General features: G+C 42.2%; 1 pseudogene; it reads right to left on the minus strand.

The window, feature by feature from the left end:
• Window positions 1-18274, minus strand: part of LOC101387259 (protein O-mannosyl-transferase TMTC1-like) — a 97912-nt pseudogene that overhangs the window by 51614 nt on the left and 28024 nt on the right.

Consider the following 18274-nt stretch of genomic DNA (forward strand, 5'->3'; position numbering starts at 1 on the left):
GACCTATATCATCACCTCCAAGGAGATGTTCATTGTCAAGAGGAACAAACAAACACACATACCACCACTGCACCCACTACTCCCCCTCCAGCCCTTTGCCCCACACTGGGAGAGGTGAGTGAAAGAGACAAGGGCCTGAAAAGCACAATAGCCAACACCCCTCTGGTGCTTACTTGAGGGCTGTTCTGTAGTGCTAGATGGCTACCCTATTTGACCCTGGTCCTTCAGAAAATTGGCGTAGTTGTAGTGAACTTTGGCATTGTGGGGCAGAGTTTGAATTCTAGACTTAAAATTAATATATTTTTTAAAAAGCAGTAAAGAGTAGTGCTTAGGAATGTTGTCAATTTTCTTCGCATTTTACTCATAGTTTCATGAATCTGTATTTGGAATGGTTTTCTCTAAGTTAGGACCTTCAAAATGTGAGAATTATATGAGATACAAAACATACCCATGTGGAAAATGATGCAGAAGGCAGGTGTGCACATTCGAACAAACATGCTATCCACATATGAACAAAATGCCCTTAGCATGTAGACATAAGAGTTTGTATGTGCTAGAGACACACCTGGAGCCTCGTAGGGCTCTGTCATCTCACCTGAGGCATCTCTGGGAGCACAGCTGGGCCCAGTTATAGACCCGAGGGCACATCACACAACCAGGGAAACACGTAACTCTCCATTGTCAGGCCAGACTGGCTTTCCTAATTTAGGATGCAGTGGGCAGAAGATGTGAGGACATGGAGGCTGCGCTGCAGCAAAGCGAGACCCTGCAGAGGATAATTACAGACAGTCATCCTGTGAGGGGAAGCCTGGCATTAGGCAAACCCTTTCTTCCTTTCATGTGTCTCCATCTACAAGGGGCAGGCTTTTTAATCACGGAGATTTGAGGAAATAGCCTAAGTTGATCTGTGTGAGCAGGATAAAGAACCAAAGAAAGAAAAGATTAAATGGTTTTCATAAAAAGGAGGATAACCCATAGCCACAACCACCTCTACAAAGCAAGAGATGAGATACAACGTGTGACACCCTTTCATTCTCTGCCTTCTTTCCCTTTATTCTCTCCCATCTTCTGGTTTCCTTCAGTGGGGAAAACCATGCTATCGGTTTGTGTGCAAACTCTCTCCCACCTCCCTCCTAGCCTGCAAAGTCACTGCTCCCTCCTTTGTATGCACAGTTCTCAGGGGTGCCTGTCGGAAGGAAAACACATTCCAGACCTAGGAGTGTGCACAGGGATTAGGAAAGTTCCTTAATTACTCAATGATGGTGGGTAGTAAAGTCGGTCCTTTTGAGAGAATTATCACATGCCTGGCCCGGCTGACAATGCGAACAGTGGAGTTCCAAATGCACAGAAGGAAAGGAAAAGGTAAAGTTCTGTGCAGACCATAGCAGAATCATTAATAGGGGGGAATTCCAGAAGTGAGAAGGTTCTGGACAAACTAATTTTCAAGCATTTGAAAATCTGAGTAATTCAATAGATAGGCAGGGCCTGCTATGTGCCAAGCACCGTGCTGGGTGCTGCGGACGGTCAGAGTTCCTGCCCTCAACGAGCTCACAGGAGGGTGGGGAATCTGGGCAAGTACAATACGGTTTGTTACAGAGATGATTAAGGTGCCATGGGAGCAGAGAAGAGGAGCCTCATCCCAGACATGGGGACCAGGGAAAGCTTCCAGGAGGCAGTGACAGCTAAGCTGAGACCCTAAGAATGATAGAAATTAGGATCTAGATTGGGGGTCTGGAAAGGGGCAGAATGTCCTAAGCAGAGGACCTAGAGAAAAGACAGTGTGGGGCTTTTGAGGGACTGCAGGAAATTCAGGGTGGCTGGATCTTAGAAGGCTGAGTTTGGGAGTGGAGAGACCCTGAGGGGCCTTGGGAGTGACATTAGAGATTCTGGGCTTTATCTGAGGCACAGGAAGAGTCAGTGGAATGTTTTAAAGAGAAAAGTGAAACCAACAGTTGAACACTTTAGAACAACTTCTCTGCGAATTGTTGCAGTGAGGGAGGAGGGGGAGCTAAAAGCCAGAACCGCAGCAGTGGGTACAAAGAGAAGGGCGGGGATTCAGGAAATATTTGGGAAGCAGAAGTGACAAGACTTGGTGAGAGATGATTCCTTACAGAACAACCTTGTATGCTCAGTCAGTTCCCTCCCTCCCTTCCAGTTCCTTTTTTAACACAACTTCCCAAGAATGGAAGAGTATTACTGTGTCTCCGAAAGGCCTCGATTTTTGCCTAAGGACTGTTTTTCATGAAGAGTACTCTCAACTAATTGGTATTCTTGTTTACTTCTACCTTTCCTGGCACTGATAGAACCTTGTTCTTTGTGTTAATTTTCACGTATGAAAGACGCAATAGAAAAATGAACGCTATTATTTTTAAAGTCCATATTTGTTAATAATAAGATGTAACATACTTTAATAAGGAAATGAATTTTCCATCTTCTAAATGTCTTTTTTTTTTGGTGAGGTAGACCAGCCCTGAGCTAACATTCGATGCCAAGCCTCCTCTTTTTTTGCTAAGATTGGCCCTGGGCTAACGTGCATGCCCATCTTCCTCTGCTTTATATGGGAAGCTGCCACAGCGTGGCTTGAGAAGCGGTGCGTTGGTGCGCGCCTGGAATCTGAACCTAAGAACCCTGGGCCGCCGAAGTGGAGCGCGCCCACTTAGCTGCTGTGCCACCAGGCCGGCCCCCTAAATGTCTTTTTTGCACCACTCAATTTGGAAGTTTGATCTGTTAGCTCACTTTATAGTTTTGGAGCAAAACACAATAGTTAATTCTGTAGACAGTTTTTGAATTCTGAAAATGATTTTTTTGATTTTTTTCCCAAAAGGGTCATATCAATATTTGTTTTGTTATTTTTTATCAAACTTAAGTTTGGACTTTATAGTTGGTAACACAGCAATTTTAAAATAAAAATGACTAGGACTAGGTTGTTCATTTAAAGAGATTATAGGTCTTTGACTTAGAATAAGAATAGCAGCTAGCATTCATGAATGCCTACTAGGTTTCAGATGCTGTTCTAAGCACTTTATTTTTATTTATTTATTTATTTTTTTAAAGATTTTATTTATTTTATTTTTTTCCCCCCAAAGCCCCAGTAGATAGTTGTACGTCATAGCTGCACATCCTTCTAGTTGCTGTGTGTGGGACTCGGCCTCAGGATGGAGGGAGAAGTGGTGCCTCAATGCGCACCCGGGATCCGAACCCGGGCCACCAGCATCGCAGCGCGCGCACTTAACCACCAAGCCACAGGGCCAGCCCTGTTCTAAGCACTTTAAATATATTAATTCCTTTGGTCCTTATAATTTTATCATGCCCAAATTGCGGATGGAAACTGATGAGCTTAGAAGTTGAGTAATTTGCCCAAGGTCACACAGCTGATAAATAGCAAAGCTGTGATTTCAACCCAGCACTTTTGTTCAGTCCCTGCTCCCTCACTTTAACGAAGGATGTCACAATGGAAAAAAATTTAAAAAGATGGGCTGAGATCTGTTTGGGAGAAAATTTCCTGGACCTCTTGATGATTAGATTGGAAGTGAGAGACCAAGTGGGAAGCTGAGAATGGCTAGAGGAAGAAGTTACTGATGAGATTCTGGTTTCTGAGTAGTTATATTTCTCCAAGATAACATATTTTAATTTAATATTTGTAGTGGGTTGAATGGTACCCTCCACCCCAAAGATATGTTCACTGTGAATGTGACATTGTTTGGAAAAAAGTCTTTGTTGATGTAATTAAATTATCTTGAGATGAGATCAACCTGGATAGTCTGAGTGAGTCCTAATCCAATGACAAGTGTCCTTATAAGAAGAAGAGAAGATACAGAGGAGAAGGCATATGAAGATGCAGGCAAGTTTGGAGATATGTAGCTACAACCAACAAACGCCAAGGATTGTCAGCAGCCACCAGAGGCTAGTGAAAAGGCGTGGAATAGATTGTCCCTCCAGAAGGAATTAATCCTGCTGACTCCTTGATTTCAGAATTCTGGCCTCCAGAACTGTTAGAGAAAAAATTTCTGTTGTTTTTAGATACCAAGTTTAGGGTAATTTGTTACTGCAGCCCTGGGAAACTAACACATTACTTGATTTAAAGGTGAGATTAACAAGGAAATTTTGTACCAAGTGTTGGAGTCTATTGGGGAAATGTATTTGGATAATGTAAACTTTTATTAAAATTTGGTTGAAATTTTTGCATATAGGGGACTGTTTGCACCTTCAGTCCTGGCCAAGGCTGCTCCAGTTAGAACACACAAACTGGGAGCTTGAGGAAATCTCAAAGAAGTGAGAAAATGGCAGGGAGTGTGGAAGGAAGAGACCGAAGCCAGGAAAACAGAGCATCCGAGAGCAGCAGATCCCAAACTTACAAATGGCTGCTTCATCGATTTTCGATGTACATGAGTTAGCTAGTACTGCTAATATAACTTAAAAATAATATGGTTCCCAAAATGAATTAAGAGTTTACTCACGGGAGCAGGATCTGCATGATGGTGGTAGTAATGGTTTAAAAAACTTCTGATTTCTATCCAGAAAAAATTCTATCCATCTAAATATAAGAGTGCTTGGTAAGATGGAGGTTGCAGAGACATTGTAGGCTAAAAGATCATCATCTTCTTAATGTACTTAAGCATTTCTATTACTGTGCTGATATGGATGCATTTTTATTGGAATTGATACTTTGCTTCTTGCTCATTTAGCATAGTTTCTCTAATTTATGTTTCAAATGAGGTTTACACAAATGGCCCTGCGGAAGTGTGAAAAGATCAGAGCATCATTCTGTGATGGCAAGAGGAAGCTGTAATATTCATAATAGCCAAGCAGACACGGGTGGAGTAAGTCAATCCAAAGAACACACTACTTTTTCCCATTGTATTCTACTGTAAATCTTCCTGTAACATTTTTCCACTTCTCTTTTCCTGCCTTTCATTTTACAATGAGCAAAAAGAAAATAAAAATGGGATAAAAAAAAACAAACGATTCTTTGTAACTTCCGAGGTTACTTCTGTCTCCAGAGTCAGGCTTCTGTGTTCGCTTTCTTGATGTCCCAGGTTAGTACTTTGTGGGAGATCAAAATTGTCCACCCTAAAATATATCTCCTTACCTTGATTATTTTCTCTGATGGACATTTGACCTCCCCCAAGCTGCCTCAAGGAATTTAACTCTGGGTGTAGACAGACTGGCAGGGTCCTTGCTAAGCCCATTCTTAACAAAGTTCTGTTTACCAAATATTTACCTTTGTAAGGTATCTCCCTCTATGTAGTGGGAAGAGTGTGGGGGATGACCTTATCTGTGGAAACTCTTATCAGGACGGAAGAAGACTTAAATCTACATACTCTTGATTACTATAATTCCTGTCTCTCCGGCCACATTCTCTATAGGTGGTCCTGCAAAGCATTGTCTGACAAACATCTACGTTTCCCTCTCCATGTAAGTTGTCTTCTTCTCCTCTGAAATCCCAAACCACTACCCATCCCCAACATCCTCCTTTGTCTTTAGCTGAAGATAGTATTTAAGACGAGAATCTCTGCTATTGTGTGGAGAAACTGTGTCCCTGGTTTCTCACATGTATACAGGTTATTAAACTTCGTATTATTTTCTCCTGCTAACCTGTCTTGTTAATTATTTGGCCAGCCAGAAGAACCTTAAGGGAAAGGGCAGAGGGAGTTTCTCCCTCTTCCCCCACAACTTCTAAGGGTTTTAATTGAAATATTGCAATTATTGGCATATTTTCTCCACAAGGAAATTTAAAGGTCATAAATTATTTTGGTAGATCCAAAATCATTATTATAATTATAGCAAGTTAAGATTATAATGAAAGCCCTTCCTTTCAATTTAGAATCTTACTTCCTGTTTCTTATGCATACCATTTTGTTGTAGAACTGTAAAAGTGGTAGAAAAACAAGTTCTGTCAATTGTATCTTCAAGTTTTAAAAATAGTAACTTGTTCTTTTGACATTACTGGACAACAGAGCAGGAAGACATGTCTGAATCCCAGGTGAGAAAGCAAACAGAATTAAAAAAAAAAGTAGCGTTCAGCAAGAGGTCCAGAGGATGGGAAAGGGATAACTTGTTTCTCTCTAAATTTTGGACCCTCCTTTGATCTGACTCCTAGTTTTGACAATGTCTGCACTTACAGGGGCTAGCTCTTACAGAATACTTATTATAAACAAAGCTCCGGACTAGACAGAACACTTCCATGGATTCACTCATTTAATTGTGTCAATGACCCTATCAGGTGGGTGGTATTATTGATATTTCCATTTTAAAGATGAGGAATCTGAAGCAGAGAGGTTAAATTTTTTTCTAGGGTCACAAAGCTAGGAAGCAACTGAGTGGGAATTTGAACAAAGCTTCAAGCTCTTAGCCATTCTGTTTAACTGTCTCCTGTACACGATCAAAATCAGTCGCTAGGTTGAGCCCATGTGTGAGTCGACACCAAAAATCACTGCAGGGAAACCAGCAGCCTTAGGACGTCACCCCCACAAGGCTTATACTCACCGCAGGAGGAGATCTGCTGCGCTCTGGCTCAGGAATTCAGAGAACAGCAAAGAGGAATGTGCTTCTTGCAGAGAGAGGATCATTTTGGTCAGGGACTGGAAAACTTTCTGTAGGGCGCCAGAGAGTAAATATTTTTGGCTCTGTGGGCCGTAGGATCTGTGTTGCTCAATTCTGCCATTGTAGCAGGAAGGCAGTATCGAGAAGACATAAACAAATGGGCGTGGCTGGGTTCCCATAAAACTTACAAAAATTGGTGGCCGACTGGATTTGACCCAAAGGCTGTAGTTTGCTGACTCCTGGTGTAAAGTGTTAATATTTGTCCTTAAATTATGGTGAGATCTACTCCCTCAGGAGCCCATCACCTTTCTCCCAGTGAACGGACAATTGGGAGTCCTCTGTGGCCAGGGAATATTGTCCCAATCCTAGTCTCTCCTCCTGATCAACACTGTGGATTCTTTCTTCTTTTTGCTGAGGAAGATTCGCCTGGAGCTAACATCCATTGCCAATCTTCCTCCTTTTTGTATGTGAGCTGCCACCACAGCATGGCCACTGACAGATGAGTGGTGTAGGTCCACACCTGGGAACTGAACACAGGCTGCTGAAGTGGAGCAGGCAGAACTTAACCACTAGGCCACCAGGGCTGGCCCAAGGCCACGGATTCTTTTTTTTTTTTTTTTTGTGAGGAAGATTGGTCCTGAGCTAACATCTGCCAATCCTCCTCTTTTTTTGCTGAGGAAGACTGGCCCCGGGCTAATGTCCATGCCCATCTTCCTCTACTTTATATGGGACGCCACCACAGCATGGCTTGACAAGTGGTGCGTCAGTGCACGCCCGGGATCCGAACTGGTGAACTCCGGGCCACCACAGCATGGGCCATGGATTCTTAACCTGTGGTCTGTGGACACTCCTAAGCAAGTTTCAGAGAGTCTATGAATTGGATCTCAAAGAAAAGATATTTTATTTTAGGTCTTTCTTAATATTTTGAAGACTTTGGAGGAAAAATTGATCAGTTTGGAAGTTATCTCAGTAATAGTTTTAATCCAAACAGGTGTAAGGTAGCATGGGGTGTAACTATAGCCAGGTGAAGATGTGTAGTCATCACTGTCCCCAGGTTAGGACATCAGATGGTTTCTTGTTAACAGGAATTAAAGAAAATTCCTTGCACGGGCCGGCCTCGTGGCTTAGCGGTTAAGTGCACGCGCTCCGCTGCTGGGGGCCTGGGTTCAGATCCCGGGTGCACACCGACGCACCACTTCTCCGGCCATGCTGAGGCCACATCCCACATACAGCAACTAGAAGGATGTGCAACTATGACATACCACTATCTATTGGGGCTTTGGGGGAAAATAAATAAATAAAATTATTAAAAAAAAAAAAAAGAGAATTCCTTGCAGCATGATCGTGAATATTTCTTTTTGCTTATGCTGGGTCTAGTTTAGTTTGGAAAACATAAAAACAAAAGTTTGTGTATTCTTTGACTTTTAAATCAGATGCATGCTCAAATCCTGGCTCTCCTCTTACTAACTGTGTCAATTTGTGCAGATTAGTCACTCTCGCTGTAAAATGGGATTATAAAGACTGATTTAAAATGTGTCAACCATTGAAGCACAGCATCCCAATAAATGGAAGCCCTCATTAGTGGTGTTATGAAACACAGTGCTGGGTTCTTGTGTTTCTTGTGTGTAAAGTTCCTGCCAGGGGAAACTGCGGGGGGACCCGTCAGACTGAAAATGCAGCAGACAGGGGGCTGGAAGAGATGCATAGGGTGAGATATGGGGAAATGGTGTGCCTTCTCCAGAGGTGCCATTCTCCCTCAATCTCCACGTGTTCACTAACCTGGAAGTTCTTCAAACCCTTGATGAATAAATGAAAAGCAATAGGATATATTGGAGTACGTGAGGAAGCCATTTGGTTTAAAACTAACTCAGCCTGACCTTGTTTTTCCAGAAAGGCCTGAGTGGCCTGTTGAGCATGCATCTGCTTTAAACACTGACAATGTCCCAAAGTCAAGAATGATGCCATTATAGACAGGGATGTTGCTTCCCCCAAATCAGTGTTTCTTTAATGATAAGCATTTCTTCCTAGAAGCTAAGGATTAATTATTTACCCACTGTGCTCATCTTGTGATCACTGATGGGCTGACCACCAACTTGCTGGGCTCACCTTGGGACAACTGACCTGCTGTGCTAGCAAAGTATCTTGTGACTGTAGTAAAAGAGATATTCCTGTCATATGTGATGGATGTTCCTTGCTCCAAGACAGTATATAACCACTCTGTACTCTCTGCTTCTTCAGAGTGCTTCCTCCCTTGGGAAAGGAAGCTCCCAGTCTCTAGTCCTCAGACCTGGTTCATATAATAAACCCACCCCAATTTTGATTTATAGGTTGATTATGGATTATTTGCATTGACACCCTGTCCTTTTGGGTTTTTATGGAGGTTTCATTACACAGGCATGATTGATTAATTCATTGGTCATTGGGGATTGAACTCAATCTCTAGCCCCTCTTCCCACCCTGGAGGCAGTGGGGAGTGGGTGGAATTGAAAGTTGCAACCCTCCAATCACATGGTTGGTTTCCCTGGCAACCAGCTCCATCCTTAGGTTACCTATGGGCTTTTCAGACTGTCACTTCATTGACATAACAGAAGACACCTCTATGCCTCTCATCACTTACGAAATTCCGAGAGTTTTAGGAGCTCTGTTCCAGGAGCTGAGACTAAGACCAAATATAGATATTTCTTGTTATAAATCACAAAATCACAGGTAACTTGCCCAAAGTCACGTACTTAGTAAATGATAAACCCAGGAGGAGAACTGGAGAAGTGCAGTTCTATGCAGATCCTACATAAACCCAAACACTATATTTCACTATTTTGCCTCATAGCAGTGAATGTGTGTTAAATTCATCCAAACATTACTCAGCATAGATACATTTATAAAGACTTCTGGCCTTGAGGGAATAAGTATACATTTAAGGTCTTAGATTCCTAAGTGTTATTTCAGTATAAAGAATAAAAAACGATGATAGGAATGGTTTCTAAAGAAAATGACAACTTTTCTTTGCATATTAACGAAATTCTTTCAGATGCTCTCCACTGGTCTCTCAGATTACAAAGTCTTTTCATCACACAGGTGTAATGGTGTGTTTAAATAATCAAATCTTGACTGACTACATACTTTCTCAAAAAGAACAGCATCCTTCTAGATACAAGATGAAGGAGCTCTCTTTGAATTGCTGGTGCCAGTTGTGAGGGTTTGAACCCCAACTTGTTATCCTTGAAATAAGCTGCTGTCTTTCCAAAGACCCACTCCCCAAGGTTGCCTAGATCAAGACACCACTGCTGTTCAGGCAAGGGTTTAACTCTTTTGAAGTTCCTTATAAAAGTTTTGACAGCTTAAAAGTGAAAAGAATATTTTAAGAAAAAAAAGAGACTAAAGGGATGTTACATTACTGGATGCTAAATTTTGTCTCTACAGAAAGATTTGGCCCTGGGCAGTCAGAGAGAACAGGTCCAACACGAACTGTGATAATGATGCTGAAGGTAGATTGGTATGATAGAGACAGAATGAAACCCACAGGCGAAGGTTAATTTCACACGCCCCTACACAGCACTACTTTGCGTATTAAAAAATAGAAGGCATGCATGCCAAACTGAATTTTGATTTTCTATCAAGAAAGTAAAATTGTCAAGTTTCAAAATCAGATGAGTTTACTTATAATGGTTTATCAGAAGCAGAACATAGGGAATATTCATCATTTTTGGGGGGCATCCCAGAATCTATTCCTCCTTAGCCACACCTGGATTTCCTATGGGGAGATTCCCTCTCTGCCTACTGTGTGCATTCTTAGTGAGACTCAAGGTTCTCTACTCCCTCCCTCATGGAATACAAAGAAGTCCCCTTTGGAGGCTCCTTTGGACAAGCCAGTCATCTCATTAACCTGGTGGAAGTGAGGGTATATGACCTGAATTCAAGCTCTGCTAATGGGATTCTCTCTACCAGGACTTATGTGAGGAGAGACAAAAATGGTGGGAGTTTACGCGTTTGTTCCATTGACGATTCTCAGAGCTTACTGTCAAGCTCCTGTATTGCTAGGGTTTGCTAGGGTTGCCATAACAAAATACCACAGACTAGGTGGTTTAAACAACAGAAATTTATTTTTTCATAGTTCTGGAAGCTAGAAGTTCATGAGCTAGGTGTCAGCAGGTTTGGTTTCCTCTGAGGTCTCTCTCCTAGGCTTGCAGATGTCCACCTTCTCTCTGGGTTCTCACATGGTCTTTCTTCTGTGCACGCATCCCTGGTGTCTCTCTGTGTGTCCTAATTTCTTCTCTTTATAAGGACACCAGCCAAATTGGATTAAGGCCCCCCCCACAGTGGCCTCGTTTTAACTTATTCACCTTTTAATAAAGGCACAAATACAGTCACATTGTGAGGTACTGGAAATTAGGGCTTCAACATATGAATTTGTGGGGACACAGTTCAGCCCACAGCATCTCCCATTTCTTATTTGTTACAAGCCAGATTCCTGAATGTTCCCTTCAATTCTGTGAGATTCCCTCACCCTTTTAATGTATTCTTTCAATTTAAGTTACCCAAAGTCAGTTTTTGTTACTTGCCACTAATGCAAACCCAGTGTAGTGTAGACTGACAAACAGTCCCCGGGGATTATGTAAACCCTGACACGGTGGAGCAGTTTGACACAGAACGCCTCAGTCTTTAAGGACTTTCATTTTCTTGTCTAAAGTTTTGTTAAATCAAAATCTCCTTTCAACGGCAGCTGGTGGGAGAGACACTGATGAGACTGGAATGACTGGGATGAGCCAATAAGACACTTGTGACTGGAATTACCAATAATATTTTATTCTTCAAAATTTACACTTCTGAATTAATTTAGCCACTTATCTGTGCAAGTGATAAAAGCTGCCTTTTCAGAAATAATCCAATGATATTTTATACACTTCATAATAGACACAACTCTTTCTCTGAGACAGTAGGAAAGAGGAAGATGAAAATAGAGCTTGTGAAATAGAGAGCATGCAGAGGGCACTCATTCCGCTTGACCTCTGTCTTCTCAGCAGACTGAAGATGGCACCTGTGAATTCTATTCACAGACATTAGGCACCTCGCATACCTCAGTTCACTCAATGCTCACAACCAAACCGTGGGAGGAATCAAGGTCACCCATAGAGTGAGGCGATGGCGAATGAGGAACGAGCAATGAGAACTGGGAAACGGGGACATATTATGAGCCATCAACTAGAGATGAGCAAGTTTCCATCACAACACAGCTGAGGACAAAGAGAACAAATTTGTGGGGCAGCAGCCCATTTTGAAGACAGCCAGCAAACCTTGTGGCTTTTTACTCGGAGAAGGAACCTAGACGAGAGGATTCTGTTTTTTCAGGATGCCCCACTACTGGAATCTGTCTTATGTTTTTGTCATGATAAGACTGGGGTTATGGGTTTTGGGAGGAAGACCACATAGGTAAAGTGGTGTTTTTATCACATTCGCCTGAGGTCTCTCTCCTAGGCTTGCAAGTGGCCGCCTTCTACATGGGTTCTCACATGGTCTTTCCTCTGTGCATGTAACCTCCCATCGTATCAAGAGTACATACTATCAGCAAATGATTTATGAATATTGATGTTGACCTGGGTCACCTGGCTGAGGTAGTGTTTGGCAGGTTTCTCCATTGTCAAGTTCCTCTTTTTACCCCCTTTCCATCATGTACTCTTTAGAAGGAAGTCACTATGTGCAGCCTGCACCTAAGGAGTGGGGAGAGGATTCTTTTCAAGATTGGGGATTAACAAACAAAGCACAAGGAAAATCAAGAGAGGGAGGTAAGGGGTAACAGGTGGGATAATTGATACACATCTAAAATGACCAACCATGAGTACCAGCTGAGAAGTGATGCAAGAGAAACCAGGCTGATAGAATTGGCCAATTTGGTCTTAATGAGGACAGACAGCTAATTTAGCAGGAATAAATAACTGGAATAGAGTATAGACTGGCAGTCTGTTGGAGCTGAGGCCGGTAAAAATGGTGCTGAGATACAAGCAGAAGCCAAGTGAAGGTCCCTGTTGCTGGAGAAGTGGTGAAGGAGAAACCCTGGGCACAGCATGATGAGTGACAGGCTCAAAGAATGTTTATACTTTACTATAAGTATAGGGTTATGAATTAACGTGATTATATTTAGAAACAGCTTGTACCACATAAAAACCTATCAGGACATGAAAAAGTTTTTCATTTCCTTGTATAGCAACTAGACTACAGATCACAACTTAACATACTGGAATATTCTAAAACAAATGTACTGCATTTCTCTTTCTTCTTTCTGTGTGAACACCTTTGCTAATCGCTTGACTGAAGAATGAAATTAGGCTTATCGGTTTCATTTTGTTTATAGCTGATTTTACAGCCCAGCTCATCATTAATACTGTTTCCATCTAAATTCACAGACCAAAAACCTTCCCACGAGCCTTCTCTTCATAAATTCACTTTACAACCAGCCCATGTCATATTGCATATAATATCATTTGAAAATACTAAAGTTAAGACCACAAATAAATTACATTTTCCATTCAGAGCACTACCAAATTTTCTTGATTAATAAATATTACCAGAGCCACGTTACCTCATTCGTTTGGAAACAAATATGTAAGCAAAGAAATCAATGGGAAGAGATCACTTGTATCCATCTAATCATACCTGAACAGGGACTCTCTTGACAGCCAAATTTCGTTCTGTTTCACAGTTTTCCAAGAGAAAAGCAGCAGCAGCAGCACGGTGGACGCAGTCAGGGTGGTGGCCCCACATTGACGCAGCCAAGTGCAGAGCTTGCTCAGTCCGTGCACAAAAAGGATGCAGTGGCCCATGCTGGAAAACAGGGTGGGCAAAGCAGGATTACTTGGGGCGTGCAATGGAGGCCCCCTGAGCATTCTATCCCGTATACCTGACTTTCATAAAGAGCTCATTCTTCCCTTGAGAAACATTCACTTGTTAGTTCTCTAAAGGGCTACACTAACATGTTTGCTGGTTCTTCATTATCACAGAGCAGCATATGAGTTTTGTCTCACACACTCTAACTGCCCTGGATTTCAGCAGCTCAGGCATCATGACAAGTCCCCCCGGCATGTTCAGATCCTGACTGAGCCCCTGACCCTCGCTCCCGCATGTCACTGGCATTGTATCACCCTGCTGGCACCATGGGTCCAAATTTGGACTCAGTGCTGCAGCAGGTCACATCACAGCTTTGTGGAGCAGACGGTCCCTGAGAGCTCCCTGGCTGGTGCTGGGAGGGCTGCTGGTCACCAAGGGCCATTGCTCTCTCTCTCTCTCTCTCGGGATGTACTGCCCACTATGCCCCCACTCTGGACAGTCAAAGCCTTATGCTGAAGGAAAATCCACCCACAGGCCGACGCCTGAGTAGCACAGCTTGGAGATCATCACAGATAGGCTGCACTGATACGATTTTCTTCCCGACTCTGGCCCAGCTTTCCTGACAGACACAAGAGTTCACGTGTTATCTGAGTGGGACTCGGGCATGTTGATATCACGCCTCTAAACACCTTTGGCTTCATGGATGGAATGTGGTCCCTCATATCATCTCTGTACCCACAGAGATACTTCTTGCTTGCTGACTGGGCTCAGAAGAACATGAGAATGGTTTTTCTTGTTACTGTGTACAGTTTAGCAACAATCTGATTCTGCAAAGATGAAAACTACAAATAATTATAGAATAGTTTAAGGATGAAGCAAGCTATAGTAAAAGAATCTTATATAAAAAAGTCACTGTGTATTTGGGAATTTGTGTGTATATGTGTGAATATGCACATCTATCTATTTTTCTATTTATCTATCTATCTTTCTATCTGAATATAGCCTATTCAATGATTCATTCAGTCATTCATTCATTCTCTATTATGAGTTCATCCACATGCTAAACCCTAAGGACACAATGATAAGTAAAACAAAGTCCCTGTTCTCAAAGAACTGCAGTCTACTGAGCGAGGTTGGTGTGGCTAAAGAGGACACCTAAATATGCTCATTCCTAGGCATACATACCTTCTTTTAAAATGCATCTTTCTACTTTCCTTCTGTTCTCCTATCTAAATGTCTGAGCTTTGGTATCAAAGTAGAAAGGAAAGAAAGAAGCATTTGAGTCTTCTGGCTTTGGAGAACTGGGAAGTCAATCTGAGTGACCTCCAACTCCAGGCTTCAAGTCCTGTTTGTAAGCTGGGTGGTCCAGCACCCTGAGGCTTCAGGGTTCACTGCTGACCTGAGGGAGTCACCATCCTACTTACCACTGGGCAATGACAGCTTCACTGAGGAGTTTGCCTGCCCCTCACCCCACCCTGTACCATCCACTGATGTCAAAAATACCTTGAATTAAGTCTTGCACACAGCAGAACACAGTCTCTAGCATAAAATTAAGAACTGAGAAACACTTCCTACTTCCACAACTTTTTGTGTTCCACTGTAAAGCATCAAGATTTCCTAAAAACAACTTTTTGTTGCCGAACAGACCATGCAAATGTGCCCAACTGAGATGGCTGCCAAATGGTTCTTGGGCAGAGAAGAAGTTGATCTTGACATTCAGAGGTTGCTCTCCAATGCCTAGAAGTCAGCAAATCTGGCTTGTTACCAATTTTTGGAATAAATTTTATGGAACACAGTCATGCTCATCCATTTATGTGTTGTCTATGGCTGCTTTTCCACTTCTACAGCAGAGTTGAATAGTTGCAACAGAGATTATATGGCTTACAAGGCTGAAAATGTTTACTATCTGGTTCTTAACGTAAAAAGTTTGTTGACACGTGCTAGGCTGGATAAGATGCTTCCACGGCCATATTGAGAAATTCTGGGTCCTGGGTTTTCATTCAACAAATAATTACTGAATACCTATTATGAATCTGGCACTCTTCTAGGTGCTGAGGTTACATAAGAGAACAAAAACAGACAAAAATTCATACTTTCTATACTAGATTCCTGACATATGTTGCCAACAGCAAACACTGTAAGCTGGGTGGCTTAAAAACAGAAATTTAGGGCCGGCCCTGTGGCTTAGCTGTTAAGTGCACGTGCTCCGCTACTGGCAGCCCGGGTTTGGATCCTGGGCATGCACTGATGCACTGCTTCTCCAGCCATGCTGAGGCTGCGTCCCACATACAGCAACTAGAAGGATGTGCAGCTATGACATACAACTATCTACTGGGGCTTTGGAGAAAAAAAAGGAGGAGGATTGGCAATAGATGTTAGCTCAGAGCCGGTCTTCCTCAGCAAAAAGAGGAGGATTAGCATGGATGTTAGCTCAGGGCTGATCTTCCTCACAAAAACAAAAACAAAAACAAAAACAAAAAACCCCAGAAATTTATACATCTCAACAACAAAAAAACTAACAACCCAATTAAAAAATGGGCCAAAGGCCTGAACAGACATTTCTCCAGAGAAGATATACAGATGGCCAAGAGGGACAGGAAAAGATGTTCAACATCATTAACTACCAGGGAAATGCAAATCAAAACTATAATGAGATATCACCTCACGCCTGTCAGAATGGCTATAATTAACAAGACAGGAAACAACAAGTGTTGGAGAGGATGTGGAGAGAAGGGAACACTCATACACTGCTGGGGGGAGTGCAAACTGGTGCAGTCACTATGGAAAACAGTATGGAGATTCCTCAAAAAATTAAGGATAGAACTACCATATGATCCAGCTATTCCACTGCTGGGTGTTTATCCAAAGAACATGAAAACACCAATGCATAAAGATAATGCACCCCTGTGTTCATTGCAGCATTATTCACAATAGCCAAGACTTGGAAGCAACCTAAGTGCCCATCAAGGGACGAATGGATAAAGAAGATGTGGTATATACACACAATGAAATACTGCTCAGCCATAAGAAACAATGAAATCCAGCCATTTGTGACAACATGGATGGACATTGCGGGTATTATGCTAAGTGAACTAAGTCAGAGGGAAGAGGTCAAATACTGTATGATCTCACTCATAAGCAGAAGATAAAAACAACAGCAAACAAACACATAGAGACAGAGGTTGGATTGGTGGTTACCAGAGGGGGAGAGGGAAGGGAGGAGGGCGAAAGAGATGATTAGGCACATGTGTGTGGTGATGGATTATAATTAGTATTTGGGTGGTGAACGTAATGTAATCTGTGCAGAAATAGAAGTATAATGATGTTCACTTGAAATTTATACAATGTTATAAACCAATGTTACCACAATTAAAAAGGAAAAAGAAAGAAAATAGAAAACAGGAAAGAAAAATAATCAAGCCAAAAAAACAAAAAAACCCCAGAAATTTATTCTCTCACAGGTCTGGAGGACAAAAGTCTGGAGGTCACATTCACAGGTTCCAGTGGACAAATATTTTAGGGGGGCATCATTTAACCCCCTACACTCTTATAGAACTTACATTCTAATACATATTTTTGGGAGAAGACATAAAAAAAGAAGGAAAGCATACAGTATATTGCAAGGTGATAAAATGCTCTGGAGAAAAAGAAAGCAAGGAGAGATTTAGAGAATGTGGGGATGGGGAAGAGATTAAAATTTTAAATAGGGTGGTCAGAGAAGAACTCATGGGAAAGGTGGCATTCGGCCAAAGCCCTGAAATAGGAGGGGAGCGAGCCATGCAGTTACCCATTTGGCATCAATGCCAGTTCATTCCCTTCTATATAAAGTAATATCACTAAGAGCTAATCTTTACCCAGCACACACCAAGCACCAAGGACTTTCAGTATATTATTTTGGTTCATCCTCAACAATGTAAGTCAATGTTTTTTTCTTCTTTTATTGTATTAAAATACACGTGACATAAAATATATTTAAAGTCAATATTTTTAATGCTATTATTTTTACTGGTGAAGACATTGAAGAGAAGAAACATGAAGTAACTCGGCCAAGGTCACACTGCTAATAAAGGGCAGAGTAAAGATTTGCATCCAGGAATTTCAGGCTTTGGAGCCCATAAAGGACTTAGTCATTATGCTCTCTTGATTTGGGGGTTTGACTGAGCCCAGGAATCCTCACACTGTTTCCCTTGCTTCCTTCTAAATACTCTGTTCATTAACTCTCAAGAGTAGCTTACCGCCTTCTTGCAGGAAATACAGCCAGCACCCAGAAGAGCAGGGGGAAACGAGACAGCTGATCTTCCAGTCATTCCAGAGGAATGGCCATGTTGCCTTAAGAGGCAGAAGACAAGAATAATGATGACATATAATAATAATAACGATGAAGATGATAGGTCATGTTTACTGAATCCCGACTAAGTGCCCAGCATGTTCTTCATATGAGCCTGTCCCTGATATTTGCAGGACCTGGGGCAAGAGTATGAATGGAGGCCACATACCCTATGTCTAAATATTTACAAGTTATAAATCAAGTGAACAAATTATTAAATACTATTAAATAACACATTTTATCCTCCAATCTTGAAAACTGTATCTTCAAAATAACTCAGAAGGCCATGCTTGAATTTTGAATCCTCAGATTTCTTGGAGTCCTGTGTAGGGCTGTGGCTGGCGTTGCAGGAGAGGGTAGCCCCAGCCCACTCACTGCTCTATGCAGCACCAGCAGGGTCCACACTGCCACATGTCCAAGCTTCCTCCACACGCTGGCCAACAGCTGCTCCTTGGTCCTTTCTCAGGTGTAGACACGTTCACTGGTCAGCTCCCAGGAGGAAGAATGCAGGAACAAGGCTTGCATAGGCTCTGGAGGTGGGCTCAGGGCCACATGGGCCAGAGTTCTGGCGTGCTGAGTGAACAG

The sequence above is a fragment of the Ceratotherium simum genome, chromosome 17 (genome assembly GCF_057802395.1).
Source record: "Ceratotherium simum simum isolate JZ-2026a chromosome 17, ASM5780239v1, whole genome shotgun sequence".
Taxonomy (NCBI): Eukaryota; Metazoa; Chordata; class Mammalia; order Perissodactyla; family Rhinocerotidae; genus Ceratotherium; species Ceratotherium simum.